This window comes from Nelumbo lutea, chromosome 5 (assembly GCF_056320005.1).
Source record: "Nelumbo lutea isolate HS-2025 chromosome 5, American lotus-T2T, whole genome shotgun sequence".
Lineage (NCBI taxonomy): Eukaryota > Viridiplantae > Streptophyta > Magnoliopsida > Proteales > Nelumbonaceae > Nelumbo > Nelumbo lutea.
Window position 1 is genome coordinate 81235562 of NC_142688.1, and position 24415 is coordinate 81259976.

The window sequence follows — 24415 nt, forward strand, 5'->3', positions numbered from 1 at the left end:
TGCAGATGGAGAAATCGTTCTCTACGATTTGTAGTTTGTGAAACTGCAACCCTAATGATTAACCTCTATTTTTTAGGTGGTGCGAACAATCCATAGTTGATTTGTGCTTGTCTAAAATAAAAATTATTAATTTCAGATCTTTCATGAATTAATTCTTGATTTGAAAATCAATTTCAGACCATTTCGAACCAGATTGGACCAAAACTGTTTGGGCCGAATCTGGAGGTTCGAAAGGGACTATTTTTCAATCCACTTTTCTCACACTTTCATTCCAAATCTGATGTTCAATTACAGGGATTAATTCGGCCCACCTGTAAAGTCCAGTTTTAAAGGGTTAAAACTGCAAAAGCCCACACTTGTGAGAAAAGCCGTATGGGTCGAACTGCTAACTGCGATTCAGCCCATACACCTAGTAGACATTAATTGTTAATGTTATGGATTTCATATGGGCCGTTTAATGGGCTTTACAGCAGTTGATTGATTGGATCAATTCCTCCTTTTTCATGTGATGATTGGATGTTTGATGTGCTGCGACCATGGGCCATAAGCACTTGGCCCATGATGATTCGTTAGTGGCTCTTGCGCACACCATGGCTGAATGCACATCATTGCCATGGTGTCCCTTAAGGTCATTGGATGACCCTTCCTTTCTTGGTGGGCCCCACAACCCTGAAAAGGGATGCGTACGGAACCCCTAGCCGATCAAGGCCCACCAGAAATTTGACTTTATGAAAGTCAGTGGGAGCCACTTTGGTTTGACCTAAATTAGAACTAGGGCATAATTTTGTTCCCTCTAGCAAATATGAATGCATGTGATAGGGAGATCCATATGATGGACTCTCTAAAGGCCTTCCGTCAATAGCACAATGATGGGTTCATCAGTAATGAGGAAACACACCATAAAATTGGGTTATCCATTTGCTGTTGAATCTGTTAGAGTGTTTCATAAGATGATAGGGGCATCATAGACCGATGTGGGAGGGGCTTCACTAGAAAATGAGAACTCTCTCACGGCACTTTGGCGTAACCTGAATATGATGGGTGTGCACTCACTGGACAGAAAGGCTTACCTGAAAATGGCTCTAAACCTTGTCTGACAGAGGCCAGAGGGAAACTCATCTGATGAGTGGATATGATCCGTCACAGAAAGGTGGTGGAGTTATGTAGCTGAAACAGTTGGCTTCACGCACCCCATGTGATTTCCCACATTTCTAGAGACATTCTGTCGTCTCCGTCACTGAGAAAGGAGGGAAATCTCAGAGATGAATAAATGAGAATGGAACATAGATTAAAAGCCATATCTATGTAGGTAACTTGAATCAAACTAAGGTTGTGGACTAATGATTTTGCTATTTTATCAGAAAATGGCAAATGGTCAATTCACAAAGCTTCTAGATGATAACAAGCTTAAGGGCCCAAACTATGCCAACTACTACAGAAATCTTATGCTAGTCCTAACTTCTGAAAAGTTAGATAAGGTAGTGAAAAATCCTACCCCGGAGTGTCCGGGTGATAGGGCTTCTGAGGCCCATAGGAGGGACTACCAAGATTGGGAGGATAAGAACTCCCTAGCCCGCTACTTTGTCATTGCCTCACTAGACAACTCAATATAGAGGTAGTTCGATCAGATCGAACTAGCCAAGGACATATTGGACAGTCTAAAGACAATGTATGAAGAGCAGAACTGTTCTACTCGACAGAAGGTCCCGAAACTGTTCATGACCATGCAGATGTCCAAAGGGTAGAAAGTTCATGACCATTGTCTTCGGATGATGGGTTATATTAACGAACTTGAAGCCCTTGGATCCGGGCTAGATCTTGGCACGCAAGTGGATGCCATCCTGAATTCTTTGCCCTCTTCCTTCAATGCGTTCACAATGAACTATAACATGAATAAGCTGAATGTCAGTGTCCAGGAACTCAGCAATATGTTGCAGAGGGCCGAGGATCTACTAAAGAAGGATGAGCCTGTGGTTATGCTTGCTGAAGCTAACAAATCAGGCAAGAAAATGAGAAAGGCAAAAAAGCCCCAGAAGAAAGCTACCAAACCCAAGAAGTAGAAAAAGAACAAGGCATTTGATGTCTGTCACTTCTGCAAGCCGACCGGCCACTGGAAGAGGAACTGTCCTACCTACCTGGAATCTAAGAAAGGTAACATCGAAACTTGTGTCATAGAAACTAATATGTTAGTTATTTCTGTGTCCTGGTGTGTTGACTCTGGGGCTTCAACTCATGCGTGTAACTCACTGTAGGGGTTCAAAGTTAGCAGAAGATTGAGCGAAGGCGAAGTGACACTATTTTTGGGAACAACTGCAAGTGTTGTAGCTGTGGCAATAGGAACCGTAGAATTAGTTTTTAGAGGAGTGCTTGTACTTAAAGATTGTCTTTATGTACAGAACTTGAGAAGAAATTTGATTTATGTTTCTAAACTGTGTGCTGATGGATATACTGTTTATTTTAGTAATATGATTACTGTTGAACGGAATAACAAATTCATCGCATGCGGAGAACTGGAGAATGGTCTCTATGTTCTACATCCTTCTCTGGAAACTAACTTAATCGAAACTACATCGGTCAAAAATCCCAAGAAAAGAAATCGTGATACAGTAAATCCCACGTGCCTCTGACATTACCGACTTGGCCACATCGGTGTTGACCGAATGACAAGGCTGGTAAAGGATGGTCCTTTGAATTTTCTAATTGTAGAAAATCTTCCCACTTGTGAGCCTTGCCTTCAAGGCAAGATGACTAAGCGGCCATTTGACGGTAAGCTTGAAAGAGCTGCAGGCACACTTGACCTAATACATACTAACGTATGTGGTCCCCTGAGTATTAGGACACGAAATCAACACGTGTATTTCATCACCTTTACAGATGATTTTTCACGATATGGTTACGTGTACCTAATGAGACATAAGTCTGAGTCATTTGAAAAGTTCAAAGAATTCAGACAAGAAGTCGAGAAACAGTTAGGGAGAGTAATCAAGGCCCTTCGATCAGATTGAGGTGGCGAGTATTTCTCTAATGAATTCATGGACTACTTAAAGGTCAATGGGATAGTGTTACAATTAGCTCCTCTTGCCACACCTCAACTCAACGATGTTTCAGAGAGGAGGAATAGGACCTTGTTGGACATGGTCTGATCACTTCTCGTCCACTCAGAATTACCCACATTTTTTTGGGGATATGCATTAGAGACTGCTATCTACGTACTGAATCGAGTTCCAACCAAATCAGTTTCGAAGACTCCATATGAACTATGGATCGGAAGGAAGCCAAGTGTAAGACACTTGAAGGTTTAGGGTTGTCCTGCACACGTTAAAAGAACAAGTGCAAATAAGTTGGAATCCAAAACTAGTCGTTGCCTATTTATAGGCTACCCAAAAGATTCGGTGTGTTATCTATTCTATGACCTAAGTGAGCAGAAAATGTTCTGTAGTCGAAATGCCCAATTCTTAGAAACCGATTACATCCTGGACACCCATCGTCAAGAAATAGTTCTTGATGAGGAGAGCTCAGGTGCAGTGGGAGATGTCCCACAAGCTCTAGGTAGTTACTTGGTGAAGAGAATCCCGTAACTTACGCGGAAGCTATGTTAGACATAGATTCCCAAAAGTGGGTGGAGGCCATGAGAGATGAGATGGACTCGATGGAGACCAATGGAGTCTGGACTCTAGTAGATCTGCCCTCCGGGGTAAAAGCAATTGGTTGCAAATGGATCTACAAGAGGAAGAAGGGCCCCGATGGCAGGATTGAGACCTACAAAGCTCGCTTGGTGGCGAAAGGGTATACTCAGAAAGAAGGCATCGATTATGAGGAAACCTTTTTGCCCGTGGCCATGCTTAAATCCATTAGGATCCTGCTAGCTGTAGCAACATACCATCACTATGAGATTTGGCAAATGGATGTCAAAACTGCGTTCCTGAATGGAGATCTTAGTGAAGATATCTACATGTAGCAGCCGCAAGGCTTCATTGCTGCTGGTCAGGAACACATGGTATGTAAACTCAATAGATCCATATATGGACTTAAGCAGGTTTCTAGGAGTTGGAACATCCGTTTTGATTCTGTCATCAAAACGTTTGACTTTGAGCAGAATCCGGATGAGCCTTGTGTTTACAGGAACTCCAGTGGGGATAAAATTACCTTTTTGGTATTCTATGTGGACGATAACCTACTCATTGGGAATGATGTAGGAATGTTGACTTCGGTCAAGGTATGGCTATCACAGCAGTTCTCCATGAAAGATCTTGGAGAAGCTTCATATATACTGGGTCTTTGACTCTATAGAGATAGATCGAAGTGGATAATTGGATTATCCTAGGTTGCTTACATTGACAAAATTGTCAAAAGATACAACATGGAAAACTCCAAGAAAGGAAATGTTCCTTTCAGGCATGGAGTCACTCTCTCCAAGATGATGCCTCCCAAGACTTTTGAGGAGATTAAGGGCATGAGAGACGTTCCCTATGCCTCAGCCATAGGGAGCATCATGTATGCCATGCTGTACACTCGCCCGGACATAGCTCAGGTGGTGAGTGTGGTAAGCAGATTCCAGGCTAACCCAGGGTAGGAGCATTAGACTACGGTGAAGAACATACTTAAATACATTCGAAGGACAAAAGAGTATTGTCTGGTATTCGATGGTAGTTCATTACAAGTTCTAGGGTATACTGATGCCGATTTCTAGTCAGATCCAGATGATAGAAAGTCTACATCTGGGTATGTTTTCACGATAGGATAGTGTGCTGTTTGCTGGAAAAGCAGCAAACAGGGGTCCACTGCAGACTCCACAACCGAGGCCGAGTACATTGCCGCAAGTGAAGTTTCCAAGGAAGCCGTGTGGATGAAGAAATTCATACACGAATTGGGAGTGATTCCGTCCAGCACATCACCCATTCCGTTGTTGTGTGACAACAATGGAGCGATTGCCCAGGCTAAAGAGCCTTGGGCTCACTCGAAGTCAAAGCACATCGAGAGGAAGTACCATGTACTGCGGGAGATCGTTAGTAGAGGGAACATCTTAATTCAGAAGGTAGCATCAACGGACAATGTGGCAGACCCATTGACTAAGCCACTAACACAGAAAGTGTTTGAGAAACACGTGGAAAGTATGGGACTTTGGCTTGTACCGGATTGGACCTAAGTGCAAGTGGGAGTTGTTAGACAGTTTTGTATGCCCTTAGCTTCAATCCAATTTGATGTGCTTTTGACATTTAGTGTAAATAAACAAAGTACATGTTTGATTCATGTTGTTTGGTATATTTCTGTGTAAGACCCTAAAATTGGACACTTATAGAGACTCGTGTTAGTTTTAAAAATTCACAGCCATTGGATAAGTCTGGGGAGATTTATCCTGCCAAGGCTGATACTGATGTACCACCAAGTGTTGGTTTCAAAATGATAAAAGTATATAAACTATGGTTTTGAAATGATTTGCAAAAGGTTTTAATTCCCAGGATCCATGTGAGTAGAGAGTGCGGAACTGTTCCTTGCAGCCGAGGGAGAGGTCTTCTCTTGTTGGGCAATGCTTGATCATTAAGGGCTGAGAGATTAAGTGTAAGACCATTTAGGATAATACCTAATGGGCTAATCTTGCACCTGCCCACAGTCCCTGGGTTTTTATAAGATGGCTTGGCCTAGGGACCACTTAATGTAAGTGTTGGGTCCATAGGGTCCATGTGATGGGCTCAAGGGGGTCATTGAGTTTTTCAGTGAATTTGGTTGGGCCTTGTAATAAAGGCTAGGCCGAACCCATGTGGCTGGTGTGTAGATCAATGCTTGGGTCCCACGCCATACAAAGAAGCCCAATTGGGCAGCAAATTGGAAACTAATTAAACACTGAACACTTAATGGGCCAAAAGCCCATTACGAGCTGGGCTGATATGATCACCCATCTATGGGGCGAATTTGAGATTAATGTTAGTGAAAGGATTGGGCCTTTGACCTTATCCACTCTAGGAGACTAAATTGAAATCAGATTTGAATCTGGTAACCTCCTGATAAGATCAGGAGTAAACTAACTTAATCTGCAGATAGGATTGAGCTTATCCCCTATCCAAATATTGATTTGGATTAGGATAACTCCTAATTAGGAGGATTTCTTAATCTAAGAAAAAAGAAGAAAGTCTTCTACAACAGAGATTTGATCTCAAGAACTCTAGAGAGAAGAAAAGTCGTTCAGCCATCTTCGTCTCAGGAGTTCTCCTCCAGCCGCCGCCAACCCCTCTTGCAAGATTTGATCTTTGTAGGAGAAAGAAGTCAAGAAATCAGTTTTGCAGAAAAGACTGAAAAGGATTCAGTGTTCAGAGTTTCCAGTGGGTTCTTGCGAAGGATCCAGTGTGTAGGACGCACCCTACTGGTTCCGTTCCATCAAGAGCTGTGTCATCTTCAACAGGAGCGGATCTTGGCATTTTCTTTGGGCATGAACACTAACTTTGGGAGATATTGTTTCTCCGGATCAGGTATAATCCTTCCTGTTGCCTTTTGGTTTAGATCTGATTTGATTATGGTTCAATTAGAATCCTTGAATATTGTATTCTAAATTTAGGGAATATGATTCCCAGTTGGGAGAAGGTAGAAAAATTTTTGAAATTCGCCCACCCATTCCGCACCCTTCACGACATTCATTAGATGAATCCTACATTTCTTTCAATATTTTGGTTTGTTTCTTGGGCTGTGATAGAGGTTGTTTAGAGAAAATATGATAAGATTTTGCCATCCGGTTCTACGGGTATTAGTATGGATTTGTGAGATCAAAGTTGGGCTTTTGGAATTTTTTATGGATTATCAACATCATAATGTATTTTTCCTAATGCATTTTAGCTTATTCTTCAAAAAAAAAAAACAAATCTTATTGGCCCCTTGGAAAATAAGGTGCCAAATGTGCCAACCTAGTAACCATCACCTAATTACTATCTTTGATTTGAGGACATTCAAATTACAAACTAATGTTTCTCATTAACTGAATTTGGCTCTTTATAAGAGGAATTTGAATAGCATGCTGATAAGGCAAACACCCTCCTAGAGTCTACAACAAAACAATATGTGATTATTAATGCTTGTTATGAGTGATTATCACTAAACTATCATCCTAATTTTTGAAAGACATTTTCATAACCAAAGTAAATTGACCTTGCATACAAGAAATTTTACAAACACACACTTGCTTGATCTTCTTTTCCATGTATAAACTAATGTACACTCGTTCTCCAATGCACATTCAACAGCAACGAATCAACATCAAACACAACTTAACAAATTTTTTTATATAAAAACGACAACCTATTTACTGTGATAGAAATGTAAAGAGAACAAAAAATCAAATTTATTTGAAATAACTTTTTGATTGACTATAACAAATTAAAATATCATACCAAAAAATTGTCAAATACCTGTTACTGGCACAAGTGTTCAAAATGATAATTTCCTTCGATTAGAGAAGGCCTCAATGTATTGGCCAAAACTTTAGTCTGATGGATAAGGCAAACAAAATGATGGGGCAGTGACAAATGCTGCGCAAGAAACAAAAACTGTTAAGATGGGCCTTCACTTGGTATAAATTGAGACAGGAATAGAAGTGAAAAAAACACAATGCTACCTAAAAATTTATAGGTAGAGGGAGAACGAGACATAGGGAGAGTAGGAGAGCGATAGATGGAGAGGGAGACTTGGAGAGAGAGAGAGAGAATGGGGGCAAGACAGAGGAAGAACGGGAGAGAGTTATAGAGTGAGAGCAAGGAGGGAGAACAGAAGAGAGGGAGAATGAGACAGAGGGAGAGCAGGAGAGCGATAGATGGGGAGGCAGGCTGGGAGAGAGAGAGAGAGAATGGGGGCAAGAAAGAGGGAGAACGGGAGAGAGTTATAGAGTGAGAGAGAGGAGGGAGAATAGAAGAGAGGGAGATCGAAACAGAGGGAGAGCAGGAAAGCGATAGAGGGGGAGGGAGACCGGGAGAGAGAGAGAGAGAGAATGGTGGCAAGACAGAACGAGAACAGGAGAGATTGATAAAGGAAGAGGGTGAGGGCGCCACAAAGGGAGAGCAAGACTGAGGGGGGCGAGAACGGGAGAAAGTGGGGGCAATAGAGGGAGAGGGAGAACGAGACAGAGGGAGAGCAGGAGAGTGATAGAGGGGGAGGGAGACCGGGAAAGAGAGAGAGAGAATGGCAGCGAGACAGAGGGAGAACGGGAGAGACTGATAAAGGGAGAGCGAGGAGGGAGAACAAGAGAGAGGGAGAGCATCCAAAGTTCAGTCGTCTGCAGTCGAAGAGAAGAGAGTTGCGAGTGTGAGAGAACGAAAGAGAGAGAACAGGGAGGGCGGGAGAGAACAATGGTTGTAGGCCCTAAGAGGGTCATTTTAGTCTTTGCAATTTAAGGGTAAATTTCAAAATAAAATTTTAAATAAATGTTATTGTGACATGTAATCCGAGTTGGATTGCCACGTCACATGAAAAGCTTAGGTAGAAGTGTGATGCTTATATGGCATGGGAATCGGTCTTATAATTTCAAAAGTTGAATTAGAGAGTAATTGTAAATTCTATATGGGCTGGCTTGGTGTTCAGATTTATGCAATGGGCCTGCTTGTACTTTTCCCTATTAATAATGATTGGAATGTTTATTTTATTCTGTAAATCTATTTTAGGGCTGCACTCCAGGTTGGTGTGTAGATGCCGGCCTCTTCTTCCCCTTCGTCTGCGACTTGCTTCTCATATGACTCCCCCATGGAGTAGACTGCGGACGACCGCAGTGTAGTGGCACCTCCTCGGAATCCATGTCCACCACCTCATTCTCTAATGCCCTTGGCCTCTTTGATTGCCGAGGAGTCTGTGGAGCGACATTGAGAGCTTGCATTGGCTACCGTAGTCGTCGCCTTCCTCTAGGCCACGACTTAGAAATGCCTCATCCTCTCCTTGTCACCGCCATTCATATTTATATTTGCACGTCATAAAAAGAACAACCAAATGAATGGAAGGCCAAAGAGTGAACACAAAGCCACACTAAGTCAAAACCAACCAACCGAGGACTATATTAGCCCGACTCATATTAGCATGGCTGGCGAGGTGTAATCTTCAACATGCACCCTCACAATCTGCCTCATGGCTACCAATTCCTCCTTTAATAAATCAGCATTGTTTGGGGCCCTCTCTTTCATCCTTGTGATGACCATTTCAGAAGGGAATGACTAGTCGGCCCGGTGCCTCATGAAGAAAAATCCCTCCTTCCAATGTTTAACCAAAGAAGGGGTTCTGATAAGCACCTTGACGATCAGCCGAGCATATAGGTAATAATAGCCCTGCTGGTGCATCTTCTAGTGGAAAAAGTACTTGAATATCGACAAGGTGATCTCTATATCATTGATAGTACAATAACAAAGAATCCCGACCAAGTACCGAAAGGAGTTCAACATTAGTTGGACAGGTTGGACGCGGTGCTACCTCAGTACGGCCATAACACCTTGATTTAGTGGAAACCTTAGGTCCATAATTAGACTGTGATTGTACACACAAATCTCATCGGGTCAAACCGTGGTCATCCTCTCACCTATCCCCAAACACCTTAGTTCAAACTCCTTGGGAATGCTATATATTCCTCCTTGATCCGAAAAATGTCTTTGGTCGACAGCCTACAAGGGCTGAGGCGAAGTGTTCCCCAAACATCAAAGGGACACCTTGCTTCTCCTCTTCCTCCTATGATGGAATCCCAACTTCAACCTCGGTAGTCCCCCTAACTTCGGCCTCTCTAGGGACCTCGGCCACCCTAGCCTTGATCGTGCCCTTGCAACCTAACTCCTCATCAACCTTGGCTACACTAGCGTCAGTCTCAGGGGCTCTAACCTCGGCATCCTCTTGTTGAGGCCTTGGCTCATGCTCACCCTGAGGTGAAACTACTAGAAATCGAAGAATAGGAAAAAAAAAAAAGGACTCAGTGGAAGACATCTTATTGAGGTAAAAGGAGCATGGAACACTTGAAGCACCAAGCAAGGATGAAGTCTAGTCAAGCACTAGCTCAACTCCAAAGCATGCTCTAGTTCAAAATGACAAAGTAAATGTCTTGCCCCTTCCTCCTTATATAGGTAGCCAACGGTCCAGATCAAACACAATGGATGATCTAGATGCATCATCGCACTCCACATGCACGTAAGTTCAAGAAGACAAAATGACACGACCATTGGATTGTAGGATTAATGGTAAAGTACTCCTAAATCAGCATAATGGTTCTCCAACACGGTTCGACCATGCTTTGACTAACCAAAAAATCTATTAAGTTCCTCAACTAATCACTATAGGAGCTCTTCCACTCTATTGCGGCTGAGCAGCAGGCGGTGTCCTAGCTGGTCGAAGTTACCATATGGGCACTTCCATGGCCAATGTCCTCGAACCACATCAGGACGCTGCCTATTGAGAAATGTGGACAATTATGTCACTGAAGATCTTGGATAGAAGTAGAATCCCTCAAAGGTAAGGATAAATGCCACCTTCCAAGGATAAGTGGCCCCCTTGGGGATGGTGGATCTTTTGAAGACTTCGGTGAGTGGTCTCATCCCTACAACCCTGTGAGGAGCATGTCTAGATACAAGACAAACACATGACTATTTAAAGGCATCTCTCATAAGGTTCGCCATCTTTTACCTATCTCATTCTCCTACTTTCTTATCTCTCATACCTTATCCTCAGCTCAGACCAGCTCGACCCAACCGACTTTAACCACCCTCTTACTGGCTTGAGCATTAGAGTGCCTTCTTGGGAACTTCATCTTTGGGCCTCTGATTTTCTCTTTGCTTACAAATCTGCTTGGTACACAACTTTGTCCTACCACCTTGGATTTGTCTAAATTGACAAGACTTCTTTGTTGTGTATTCGGGTATGTTAGATTGAACAACATCATTATAACTAATAATACATACACAATAGGGTACGAAATCTAGAGTTGACAATATATGCCACAACATGTGAAAATGACTTGAATACAAGACAAAGTTCGAAAAAGTACGGACAGGTTCAATGCAGATTTTTTATTTTGACTGTAGAGCTATAAACATTCAAAATGTCAAAAACCCACACTCTATACTCCAACACCCCGCCTGTGAATTGGCATCAATTCTGAGTTGGCACCCACGCCAATTGTACTTTGCGCCTAAAAATTCTGACCCTAACTGTCATTCTCACTACAAAGTTAATGGGTTTGGGTGTCTAGGTAATAGATGATTGAAATGTTTATTTTATTAAATAAATCTATTTATTATTTAATTTAAATAGATTAATTGATTTCATGTGAATTTGAGTTGTACGTGTCATTTAGTACAGAATTAAACAGGTTAATCATATTAACTATACATGAAATGAAAAAATTACTAGAAATAGTAAAACTTCTATTTAAATTCAAACCTTCTAAAACATTTCACTTTGATGAAAAAGTACTTCCTGATCAAACGCTGGTTCAAAACACAAGCTAAAATGATCAAGGTATAAGATTTATTATAAATGGAGACTTTTTATATATGAGACCAAAATTATGGGACTTGAGCAAAATACCGGAAATGAATCCCTTGGGTATTAATTTGTCAACACATTGTACTCGTTTAGATGATCAGTTTTGGCATATACATCGAAAAAGGATACCCGAATCCAAAGCTATGGTTGCTTAAAGTTTTAGTTTCTTTTCTGGTCTCTTTTTCTGTGTCGATCATGAACCTCTAGAAACCTTTTTAGCAACTTGTTTTACATCAAGTTTACATAACGTGTATTTATTTTCTTCTTAATTTGATATAACAAAAAATTTATATGACAGCTGACCATTATCATCAACCTTACATTAATTCCTTTAGAATACATTTAATGGCAGTTCAATTTAATGCTATGTTTGGTTTGATAAAAATAAGTGAGAAAGAGAAAATTGAGAGAAATTTCTTAACAAATTTGTGAAATTCCTTGTGAACACACCCTCAACTTTGTATATCTTTTCTATTTCTATCAAGCCAAATACAGCTTAAAAGAAGATACTACTAGATATTACTAACAACTTGATAGGATGGTCATCAAATGTCCGAGGGTGGATGGGAGCCATGGCCTCCTTATGCCTTGCAAATTCCAACCCCATTGGTATCCAAATTATATTTTTCCCTCAATTCTTGTTTATTACCTTTTGGCCCCCACCCTATACTATGTTTATTAGCATCTTCCCAAGAAAAAATCCCGACTCTGCCCCTGCTACCATTAGGTAGGACTAATAATTGGGGTGAGCAAATGGGTAAGTTCTATTTGGAATCAAATGGAACTGACCTTGAACTGGTCTTGAACCGACCCTATCTAATCTGTCTAGTTCCAAATTATTGGAACTGACCCCCACTCAGGTCAGTTCTAGAGTCAAGGGGGTTTATCCTACCCGAGCCGACCTGGTGAACCGACCTTGGTTGGCCTTAATGGAACTGGCCTTGGAGCTGAACTTGCCTTGAAATATGCTCCAAAAGCTTTTAAGGATGTGAAGATTTATTTGAACCCAAGCACTCGTGGTTACAAAAGCCATGGTCTCACTTTGCTATTGAGTTACTTAAGTGATTTGATGTGTATACTAAATAATGTAAATAGTAACATTTATCAAATTTAAATTATAATAACAAATTCTGGGCCATATATTAATATATTATGATAATCTACATATTAAATTACTTAATTTAATTTGTAAAGATAATATAAGTTTTAAACTATATATTACAATTATTAAAAATTAAGTTTTTAAAAGACATTTTTTTTTCTTTTTCCTTTTTTTTTGTGAAGAGGGAAAGTAAAGAAAGAATAAGTTACATGGGTAAACCTTGGAACTAACTCCAGAACTGCCAAAAGGCCAAAACCGACTCTGGAACCGACATTCACAGGGTAGGTGCAGTTCTAAAAACCTAAAACCGTCCTCTCTAAGGTAGATTCCAGGTTCTAGCATGGAATTGAACCAAACTGGCCCATGCTCACCCCTACTAATAACTGTTAAATCATTTGATTATTTTAACAGAAAAAGAATTGGCTGATGCTAGCGCAATTGACTTCATTGTTCTTGGTCATTTCAATCATCACATGACAAGTAAAATCTGCCTATCACCTTAACCTCTTCCCTCTCTTTTGGCTTGATGAGGTGAGGGAAACCCTGCAAACAAAAACTCTGCAAACACTCTAAAACACGGGCATCCAGACATATGGGGAACATCTCCCTATAATTCTAAGAAACATGTAGGTGAGATATTCTCAGTGTGGCTGAATGCCGTGTATGCAGAGCTTTTGCTTGCAGGAGATGAGGGCTCCGCAATGGAGCTAAGAGAAATGAATGTTGATTGGGGCACACCACATATTAATAAATGGAGCATGCAACTAACTGAGAATCTAAAAATACATGAGCAGCCCTTGGTAAGTAGTGAGCACCTGCTGTAAGTGCCCATTGGTTGAGTTGAAGATTCAGCTAGGCTCGTTCAGAATAACAAAAAGGTTAAGGTTTAATTTATATATGCTTGTGTGTGTTTGTGTAACATATATATTGAATTTATTATATATCAATTTATCTATTGGTTTTATATTTACATATAATTAATTATATAACTTTAATATATCAAACTAAATATATAATATAATATAGTTATATTCAAATTTTAATCAGAAGTTAATTAAATCTATATACAATCTGATTATTAATCGAATATCAATCTAATTGTATAAAAATATCATCTAAATCTGAGATATTGGATCGAATTTTGAACTTCCAAAATGGGTCAACAACCTTACCACAATTGATTTGAACTCTTCGGATTTTTCCCTAAATGGGCATATCTCGGAAAGCCATAAATGGGCATCAAATAAAGGTATATATAAACATATCATCTGAATTTCAGATAATTGTATCGAATTTTGAACATTCAAAATCCCTTTAACAACCTTACCACAATTGTTTTGGAGTCTCTGGATTTTTCACCAAATGGACATATCTATACTATCTATAAAAGTACAAATAGATGTGGTTGGTTTATGGAATTTTCACTAGACTAAAATATATCATCTCTAAGGTTTAAATAAGAGAAGGAGCAATTACAAATATGCAATTTTGTTTTCTCATTTGATGCTTATCAAGAAATGACTATTCTTTCTCATTTAATGCTTATTACAAAAAGACAAAAAACTCCATTCTTCTTGTTCATAATTGTAAAACAAGTCATCAATGGCAAAAATATTATTTAATTAACATTCCCATTTAATGCTTGTTAGGGAAAATACAAAAAAAAAAAAGTCCTCTTTTTGTTGAATAATTGGAAAACAAACCATGGTAATTACTGAAACCTTCCTTGAAGTTTTTGACCGTTGCCCAAACCTCCCATGAAGTTTGGTAATTGCAATCACCTCCTCTAAACTTCTTGACATAGCTGTAAGTAGACCCCCTTTGTAAAATCCTTTAACAAGAGGTATGGAAATGTCTAAAATACCCATGTAATTATTATTGAGGCTGGTTTGTTCATAAAAAAACAATGTAAATGTTATGAACAACAAATAAAAAAGAGTTTAAAGTAGAAATTTTAGCTTCGAGCAATTGGTATGAAGGGCAATTTTGGAAACTACATCGATTTCGAAAAAGAGATTAGAAGGGATTGGGGTAGTGATTGATATAAAGAAAAAAATTTGAAAAATAAACATTTTGGTCAAAAGTAACTACATGGGTATTTTGGACATTTTGTGCTTTTTGTAAGAAGATTAACAGAGGGTTTATTTGCAACTGTGTCAAAAAGTTCATGGGAGGTGATTGAGTTTACCAAACTTTAGGGGAGGGGGTTCAGCAATGATAAAAAAATTTAGGGGAGGTTTTAGCAATTTACTCTTTCATTTATTTAAATTAAAAAAAAATCTGAAAGTACATCTTATGTTCTCAATAGCCAATGTTGGGCCACATTAACCACCGTGAAGAAATTTTCAAATTGCAAATTGATGAGCAATTTATTCTTTAAATTATTTTCTTGTTTTTTTAAATATTTTTAACCTATTTTCATTGATCCAGTTCTTGATCATTAAGGTAGTAGATGGTTTTCTCTTATTTATTCTCACCATATGGTGGGTTAATTTTTGATTTCTGTTACCTTAAAGCCCACATAATTGGATGACAAGATATCCACAAGAGTAAGCAATATTTTTTGGTAGTAGTTCATTATAATGTTTTTGACGGTTGAAATAGTTGAAATTGGATTTATCATATAGAAGTTAATTCTTGCAAAGGTAAGGAGAATTCAAATAAAATTCTGACAAAGATGACCGATAAAAATTATTAATTTTATTAATGAACCATAATAAGTAAGAATAATAAGAATTAATAAAAGTCTTATTACTTTGCAAAAAAAATTATTTGAACATATCTTTATATTAATAAACCACAAAAAATGTGATAAATAAGAATAATTTTTATAAATATAAAAATACAAAAATATTGTAAAAAATTTTAGATATCATTACACAAATACTAGTATAGGAAAGCCATAAAATGAGCAGGCTGTGTAGCCAGTATAATACACAGCCATTCCTAAAGAAAATTTGATAATATACATATTCAAAGGGTCACACTCACACCAATCTTGTCAATGTCACATCTCGACAAGCAAAAGAGGACCCTCTATCAAAAGTTAAAACGCCGTTATAGCCTCCAAATAAAGATCATATATAACGAATTAGGTTTTGATTTTGACAGTGTGAACATTACAATGGCCAATGGGGAGTAGTTTCAATCAACTTTGCAAGCAAAGGCAGGCAAAAGGGCGATAAGAACAATATGAATCACAGTGTAAACGAACTTAGATCCATAGACTAAAAGTAGAAAACTCCAGTCTCCCTCCACTTTCATGCCAATTCCTCAGGCAATTCTGCATTAGAATATAGAGACCAAACTTGCCTAGTGGATAGTCAAAGTCTTCCTTCAACGCATTCAGACATGGGGTGATGGGGTGATGAGGTGAGGAGAAGCACAGAGACTACTTTATTTGACGACATAGGTTTCAGACTTTTGCCTAGTGGATAGTCAAAGTCTTCCTTCAACGCATTCAGACATGGGGTGATGGGGTGATGAGGTGAGGAGAAGCACAGAGACTACTTTATTTGACGACATAGGTTTCAGACTTTCGGTAGTGCACGTATTAATTATTATTAACCTTGAAAGTCGGAGTCTTTAGGCCTAAGTCCATATTGGAGATATTGTTTATTTCGTCGTTCTATGTCATCAGATATCTCGTTCAAGATGGACTAAACTAATGTTGGTCAGTGACCGCTGCCTGCGCACATTGAATCTAATTGAAACTGGATCAGCATAATTGGCTGAAAACAGTTCTTCAAAGAGAGGGAAGGTGTTGGGCAAATGGGTTAGTGAAAGAGTATGTATTCAAACTTCAAAGAGGGCTCTTGTGTGTATTGTGTGCCTCTTCTGATCATGCAAGTTTTCAATGTCAACGGAAGGTAGGTAGAGAGGTTGGTTGTAAACCAAATCACCAATGAAATTGATTATTCATCTTAAGTCCTACGTTTACGTTTTGGATTTCTAGTGACCTTTTATTGAATTCATTTACTTACTTATCTTAATAGCAACTGATGAAAAGAAAATAGACATGGGGAGAATTTCAGTACTGAGTTGTACTCTTTCTGGCAATGTTTAATTTGATGGAAAATTAAGATAACAGAAAACTGAGGGAATTTCTTAAAGGACTTTTGTGAAACTAGTCAATTACTAAAGCGATTTCACACAACTTTCTGTTGCTTTCGTATTTCTGTCACTGATGTTAGGTGGATTACTATATCCTTCAATATTTTATTGATTAATAAACAAATTAATATGCTATTAAGTTCATCACTTCATCTCTTATCAAAGAGTCTCTTGATTTTTCCCACGTTACCCTAGGTGGAGGGGCAGCCGTCTTAAAATTTTATTAATCATTATTAGGAGAAAGGAAGAAATTAAGGGTCTGTTTGCTTCTCCTCCCAAAATGGTGATCCACATGGTCCTTAGAATGTTTGTTATTTATTTATTTATTTTGTGGGGAGCCTCAAATTTTGGAAACAAAAAACATTGGATTGGATGGACATAAATTTGTAACCCTATTGATGAAGGGGATTTGGGAGTGGGATCCATGTTTGAAATTATTAAGGCTTTCAGGTTAAAAGTTTGGTTTAAAATTGTTAACAAAGAGGGCATGTGGGCAAAGTTTATGAAATCAAAATATATTAAGTCCACACCTCTAACTTTGCTCACTACTCCTTCCTCTAGTAGTAGATTTTGGAAAGATATGTTGGAGATCAAAGATATTGCTATTAATTCTTGTCAATGGATAATAGGGAAAGGTGAAATTTCCTTTCCGTATGATAACTGATTGGGTTTTGGGCCTTTGATTTGTCAAATTGATGAAAGTGAAGTTGAAGTATTGGATTTTACTTTAAAGGGAAATTGTCTAAAACTCACCATGAGTTTTTAACATTTCTCTTAAACTCACCACAACTTTTCAAAATGTCTAAAACTCACCATGTTAGTAAGTTTCTATTTTCCAAAACTCACATTCCATTAATGCACCGTTAATGCTTCTTAATAGAGGTGTTCATGTCAGCATAAAATAACAATTTTCAATACCAAATTACCCTTGAATGGTGAGTTAGAGGAAAAATGGTCTTTTTCAGCTTTCAACTTTCAATTTTCTTTTTTTTTTTTTGCATTTTTAGTTTTTTGTTATTCCAATGTTTTTTATAATTTCTGTTTTTTTTTTATATTTTCCTATTTTCTACAATCTATAAAGTTTCTTGTATTTTTGTTATTTATTTACAATTTCTGTGGTTTTCTATAAATTTTTGGTGTTTTTCTACAATTTTTATTTTCTGATTTTGTTTTTTAATTTCTATAGTTTCTATAATTTGAAAACAATAATTTTGTTTGCAATTTCTATAATTTTTATATTTTTTGTAATTTCTATATTTTTATGTAATTTATATTTGAAAATATTTTTTTGAGCTTTTCCTTTTTCTATGAAGGTTAAAATGGTAATATATTAACACCCGTTAGTCTGTTTAATGTCAAGTTAGTGACATGGTGAGATTTAGACATTTTGAAAAGTTGTGAGTTTAAAAGAAATGATGAAAACTCATGGTGAGTTTTAGACAATTTCCCTACTTTAAATAAGGTTTTGAACCAAGAGGGATTATGGTATTTTCATGATGTTGGAACTATTCCTCATGCCATTCAACAGAGAGATATGGACTCAAGTAGTTGTTTAAGTAATGAAGATGATAGGTTAATTTGGAAATTTAATCAAAGTGGCTCTTTCACTACAAAATCTGCTTGGAATATCATTAGGAACATGGGGCAGCACATCTACTGGTTTAAATATGTTTGGAAGGTTAATTAATTTCCCAAATAAAATAACCATTTTTATATGGAGATTTATGCACGGTATTGTTCCAGTTGATGAGATCATATCACGAAGAGGTGTTAATTTGGCTTCCAAGTATTGTTGTTGTGGTAATCATGGGTAGAATCATTTAATCATTTATTTTCCACAGCAGAGATAATCAAGTGAATCAAGTTATTTGCAACATTTCATTTATAATCCTTTGGACCATATGGAAAGAAAGATGTAAACATATATATGAAGGTAAGGGTTTTTCATCCTTTTACTTATAGAAAATATTAAGAAATGGTTGAGGGACATCAATGCTCATACCAATGATCCTTCAAATATGGATAACAGCCCTCTTTCACTTCAAGTGCTAAACATTCCTCTGAAAGCATCAAAATGAAACAGATTCAGACAGGCTTGCTGGAAATTTCCAAGTAATTTTGCTCACAAGATGAATGTGGATGGGGATTGTCAAGGCAATCCTGGTGAAGGAGGAGATGGGGGTTTACTTAGAAACTCTTTTTTAACTAAGCCTTTGTTTGCAAAGAGGCTATAAATAGATTGAGGTTGAAAGTGATAATAGGATAATTATTGACATTCTAATGGGTAAATCAAATTATCTTTGGAATTTTGTTTACATCTTGCACAGGATTAAGAACTTACTGAAGAGAATGAAAATTAGGTGGACCCATATCATACGAGAGGGAAATCACTGTGTTGATGTCATAGCTAACAAAGGAATTGATGAAAGATACACGCTTAAGGTGATCAATGGTAATTTCCAAATTCTTAGAAATTCGGTTAATCATATTCATGAAAATAATTTGGGTTTGCCAATCCTTAGAATTAATTAGGTTTTGTTAGGCTTTTTTGTTTTGTTTTTCTTTGGGTGGTGCTTGGATTATATATGGGGCAAGGTAGGATAATTCCTCCCCAATTATTACAAATTTTCCTTTTGAAAATGGTTAATAAAATTTAAGTTGGTCACCCCTCCACCTGGAGTAACTCTTCGTCACAAACTCAACCTAGCCCATTACAAGACAGTAACCCAAGAGAAAAGAAAGTGTACAAATAATGATCTTTTTCTAGTTGTTGACAAATCAAGGTGATCCTCAATATTCTAGCAAGAACCACTAACCCTTCCACATAAACTATTATGATTTATCTTTTATTATTTCACATGACTATGAAACGCCCAATATAACAATTCCATTTGAATTTTTCTCATCTATTTTTTTTTTCAACACCCATGAAACTCTCGGTATATGAGTTCCAATTCTTCTTCTTCATCTTCCTCTCTCTCTCTCTCTCTCTCTCTCTCTTCTTTGGTTTTGTTTGGTTTAGTTTTTTATAAAGAATCCCAATTCTTTGATCTAATTTTCTTAATGGATTTTATATGCAGCATGCAATGATTAAAGTATCGGTTTTGGGTATCGTATTGGACAACATGGATATAGATACACTTTGGAAATGTATGGATACAGACAAAAATTATGAAAACACTTGGATACACTAGAAAAATGCATGTGAATTCCATAAGTATATTAATACAACTAAATTTAATGTGAAAATAAACACAAATAGTGTATAAATACATAGGACATATATATTTTAATGGTATATACAAAGAAATACATTACAATTATTATATTAGGAAACATAGAAATCATACGACTTTATTGATAGTACATTAATCGAAGCTCAACACATATATTATATAGATTTAACTTTTACAAATTAATACATACACAACCATTATTATTTTGTTTTCTATTAAAGACCAAGGCAAATAAAACATATGCAACTATGATATTTGAATTATTTTAAATTTCCCTTTTTTAATTTTTAACATTGACAAAAAGGTCAACTAAAATTTAAATTATCAAATGGTTGGTAAATAATAATTTTATTTTTTCAAACAATAAATATGTTATTATAAAGTGTAAGTTAAACTATCAATTAATAATTTACAAAAATATATAATCTTTAAATATATCAAATCTATTAAAACTTCAAATATGCATATCATATGTAAATTCATAATTTTTAATTATTGAAATAATTTTTCCATTATTGATATTTTTATTTCCTTCATTTATCAATTTTTTATATAAATGTAGATTAGTGGATTTGATAGATTCAATTTATTCTACATTCTTAATAATTTGTAAAGAATATTTTTAATTTTTAAATAATAAATACATTATTTATTTAATTGAAAATAAAGTATTAATTAATAAATTATAAAATTTTTAAGATACATATCATGTGCAAATTTATAAATTTTATTTACTAAAATAATTATTTTATTATCAATATTTTTATTTGTATAAATTCCTTGAGATTTATTTATTTTTTTTACAATGATGATGCGTGACTCGGTAGCTCCCTATTGGAGGGCAACTTGGATGTTGAAATGGCGAGTTCATCAGCTTGACCTACAAAAAGATAATATCAGTGTACCCGAACTTCTTTATCCGAGGTGGGCACTCCAATTCTTAAGTTAGTGAACTGGAGATTTTTGAGAGAGCTAAAGAGTGAAAGAGCAAGAGTGTTTGAGAGCTAAATCACACCTACCTTCTCTTAGGGAGGGGATTCCTTTATATAGGAGTAAGAAACCGAGAGCTTCCTGTAACGCATCTGAGATTCCCAAGAAAACCCACCTACCATGTTCGGAGGAGAGGGATAAAGTCTATTTGAACAACTCTGATGCGGACAATGCAAAAAGACAGATTGGTCGAGCGTCATGATCTCAAAGAAGTTAAAAACAATAATCTGCTTAAGGAAGAGGTTGGCAAGCACGTCTCCCAAGACGTCAACTAGACATCAGTCAGGTTGGCAAGTCCTTAAGGAGGTTTCTGCTTACACCAAGGTCACTTTGACCAGTACTAACAAGGTACCACAGGTCAGCAAGTCCTCGACGAAATCACTCCTCACACCGATCTCCCTTGGATTGGTAACAACGAGGGACTATAGGTCGGCCCTAGGTGAAGTGATGCTAGCAGCCTTGTCAAGGTGCCCAAATTGTGTATGAGGTGCCATAGGCTAATTCTGGGGTGTGTCCCCTTGACCCGGAGAGATACGCATCTATCTGCAAGGCCTTGAAGTGTCAAACGGTGAAGAAGAATGCCACGTGTTGCTAGGTTAGCAGATGGTCAAATTTGCCCACATCAATTTCTCCCCCCCCCCCCCCCACATACACTCAAGTTGAGGTTAGTTCAGCAAAGGGTGTAGCTTGTTTGAATATGAGGCCTGTGGTGACTGAAGGGATGGGAGGTCCACCATATGGATGGCCGAACCCTACATTAAGGTTGGACAAAATTTCAAAAATTTCGTTACTCCCATCCGGGAATCCTATTCCCAATTTAGAAAATTGCATTTTCAAGGTTCATTCTTGTAACCAAACCGGACCAAATCCGAAACCAAGATTAGGGAGGGATATACCTGATACGGGATCCACGCAAAAAACTCCTCCCAATGTAGGTGTTCTCGCCCAAAGAGTGTACCAAATCCTCCCTCCACTGAAGATGACACATCTTAGGATGAGGCAGGATTAGTAGGTAGTTTTTCACCAAGAACTTGTGATTCTTCAGCAAGAATCGAATGAGGTAGTGAGTACAGTTTCAAAATTGTTTCTTCAAGAAAGAAACAATATCAAGATCAAATCTTGATCAGATCCAAGAACTAGAGATCGAACGACAAGAGTAGGAAGAAAAAGAACTGAAGGCAAGATCAATCTAACTGAGTTGTCTGTGTTGTGTCTGGTGTCTTTTTCATGTCTGCCCTACTCTCTATTTATAACCTTAAAGAGACAACCTCCTAATTTGATTATGAGTCTTCTAATCCAAATCTTTATTTGGTCTAAACTCTTTAAGTGATAAGGATAATCCCTTATTTTATCTGTAGTTAAAGATTAACTTATTCCTAATCAAATTAGGAGTTTCCTTATCCAAATCTTTATTTGGATCTGTAATCTTTAAGTGGATAAGACTTATCCTCTTATCCTTATCTGCTGATCCAAACCCAGATCCGCCCCTATTTAATTAATCTAATTAACCTAGTTCAAAATGGGCTTTTAGGCCCATTAAGCATTCAGCTCACTTCCTTTTAATGCTGGCTAGCTTGGTTCTCTTTGTATGGCGTGAGACCCTAACATTGATCTACACATCAGCTACATGGGCTTAGCCTAGCCTCTGTTACAAGGCTTGACTGAATTCACTACTGAATACAGTGAACCCCTGAGCTCATCACCATGGGCTCTTAATGGGCCCAACATTTTCACTAAATGGTCCTTGGGTCTAGCCATCTTATGAAGGCCCAAGGACTGTGGGCAGATGCAAGATTAAATCTTTCCAAATCAATCAAACGGTTGTGAAGATTCTAAACTAACACGAATCTCATATGTGTTTAGCTTAAGGGTATTACATAGAAACACACCACAATAACATGAACCAAATATGTACTTTATTCATTTACAATAAATGTCATAATGTACATCATGCTGATTAGAGCTAAGAGCATACGCTATCTAACAACTCCCACTTGCATTTAGGTCCAATGGGTACAAGCCAGAGTCCCATACTTTCCACGTATTTCTCAAACATTTTCTGTGTTAATAGCTTAGTCAATGGGTCCGCTACATTTTCTGTTGATGCTACCTTCTGAATTAGGGCGTCCCCTCTTCCAACTATTTCCCATAGTGCATGGTAATTCCTCTTGATATGCTTTGATTTCGAGTGCGCTCGTGGCTCCTTAGCCTGAGCAATGGCTCCATTGTTGTCACAAAATAGTTGAATGGGTGATGTGCTGGATGGAACTACTCCTAATTCCTGAATGAACTTCTTCATCCTTACGGCTTCCTTGGCAGCTTCACTTGCGGCAATGTACTCGGCCATGGTTGTGGAATTTGTAGTGGACCCTTGTTTGTTGTTTTTCCAACTAACTGCACATGACTCCATTGTAAAGATGTAACTAGATGTAGACATTATATCATCTGGGTCTTACTGGAAATCGGCATCAGTTTACCCAAGGATCTGTAATGAACTACCATTGAATACTAGAAAAAACTCTTTTGTCCTCTGAAGGTATTTCAATATGTTTTTTACAGTGGTCCAGTGCTCTTGTCTTGGGTTAGATTGGTGTCTACTTACCACACTCATGGCCTGAGCAATGTTTGGTTGAGTGCACAACATGGCATACATGATGCTCCCTATAGCAAACGCATAGGCAACTTTTTTCATGCCCTCAATCTCCTCAAGTGTCTTGGGAGACATACCCTTGGAGAGAGTGACTCCATGCCTGAAATGAATATTTCCTTTCTTGGAGTTCTCCATACTATATCTCTTGACTATCTTGTCAATGTAAGTAGATTGGGATAATCCTATTATCCTTTTCGATCTATCTCTATAGAGTCAAAGTCCCAAGATATAAGAGGCTTCTCTAAGATCTTTCATGGAGAATTGCTATTAAAAGTCATACTTTCACCGTAGTCAACATTCCTACATCATTTCCAATGAGTAGAATGTCATCTACATACAAAACCAAGAACGTAACCTTATCCTCACTGGTCTTCCTATAAACACAGGGCTCATCCAGATTCTGCTCAAAGTCAAACTGTTTGAGAGTAGAGTCAAATGGATGTTCTAGCTCCTAGAAGCTTGCTTAAGTTCATATATGGACTGGTTGAGTTTACATACCATGTGTTCCTAACCTGCAGCTACGAAACCTTGTGGTTACTGCATATAGATATCTTCAATAAGATCTCCATTCATGAACGTGGTTTTGACATCAATTTTCCAAATCTTGTGGTCATGGTATGCTACTATAACTAGCAGGATCTTAATGGATTTAAGCATGACCACGGGTGAAAAGGTTTCCTTATAATCGATTCTCTTTTTTTGAATGTACCATTTTTCCACAAGACGAGTTTTGTATGTCTCAACCTTACCATCGGGGCCCTTCTTCCTCTTGTAGATCCATTTGCAACCAATTTCTTTTACCCCAGGGGCGGATCTACCAGAGTCCATACTCCATTA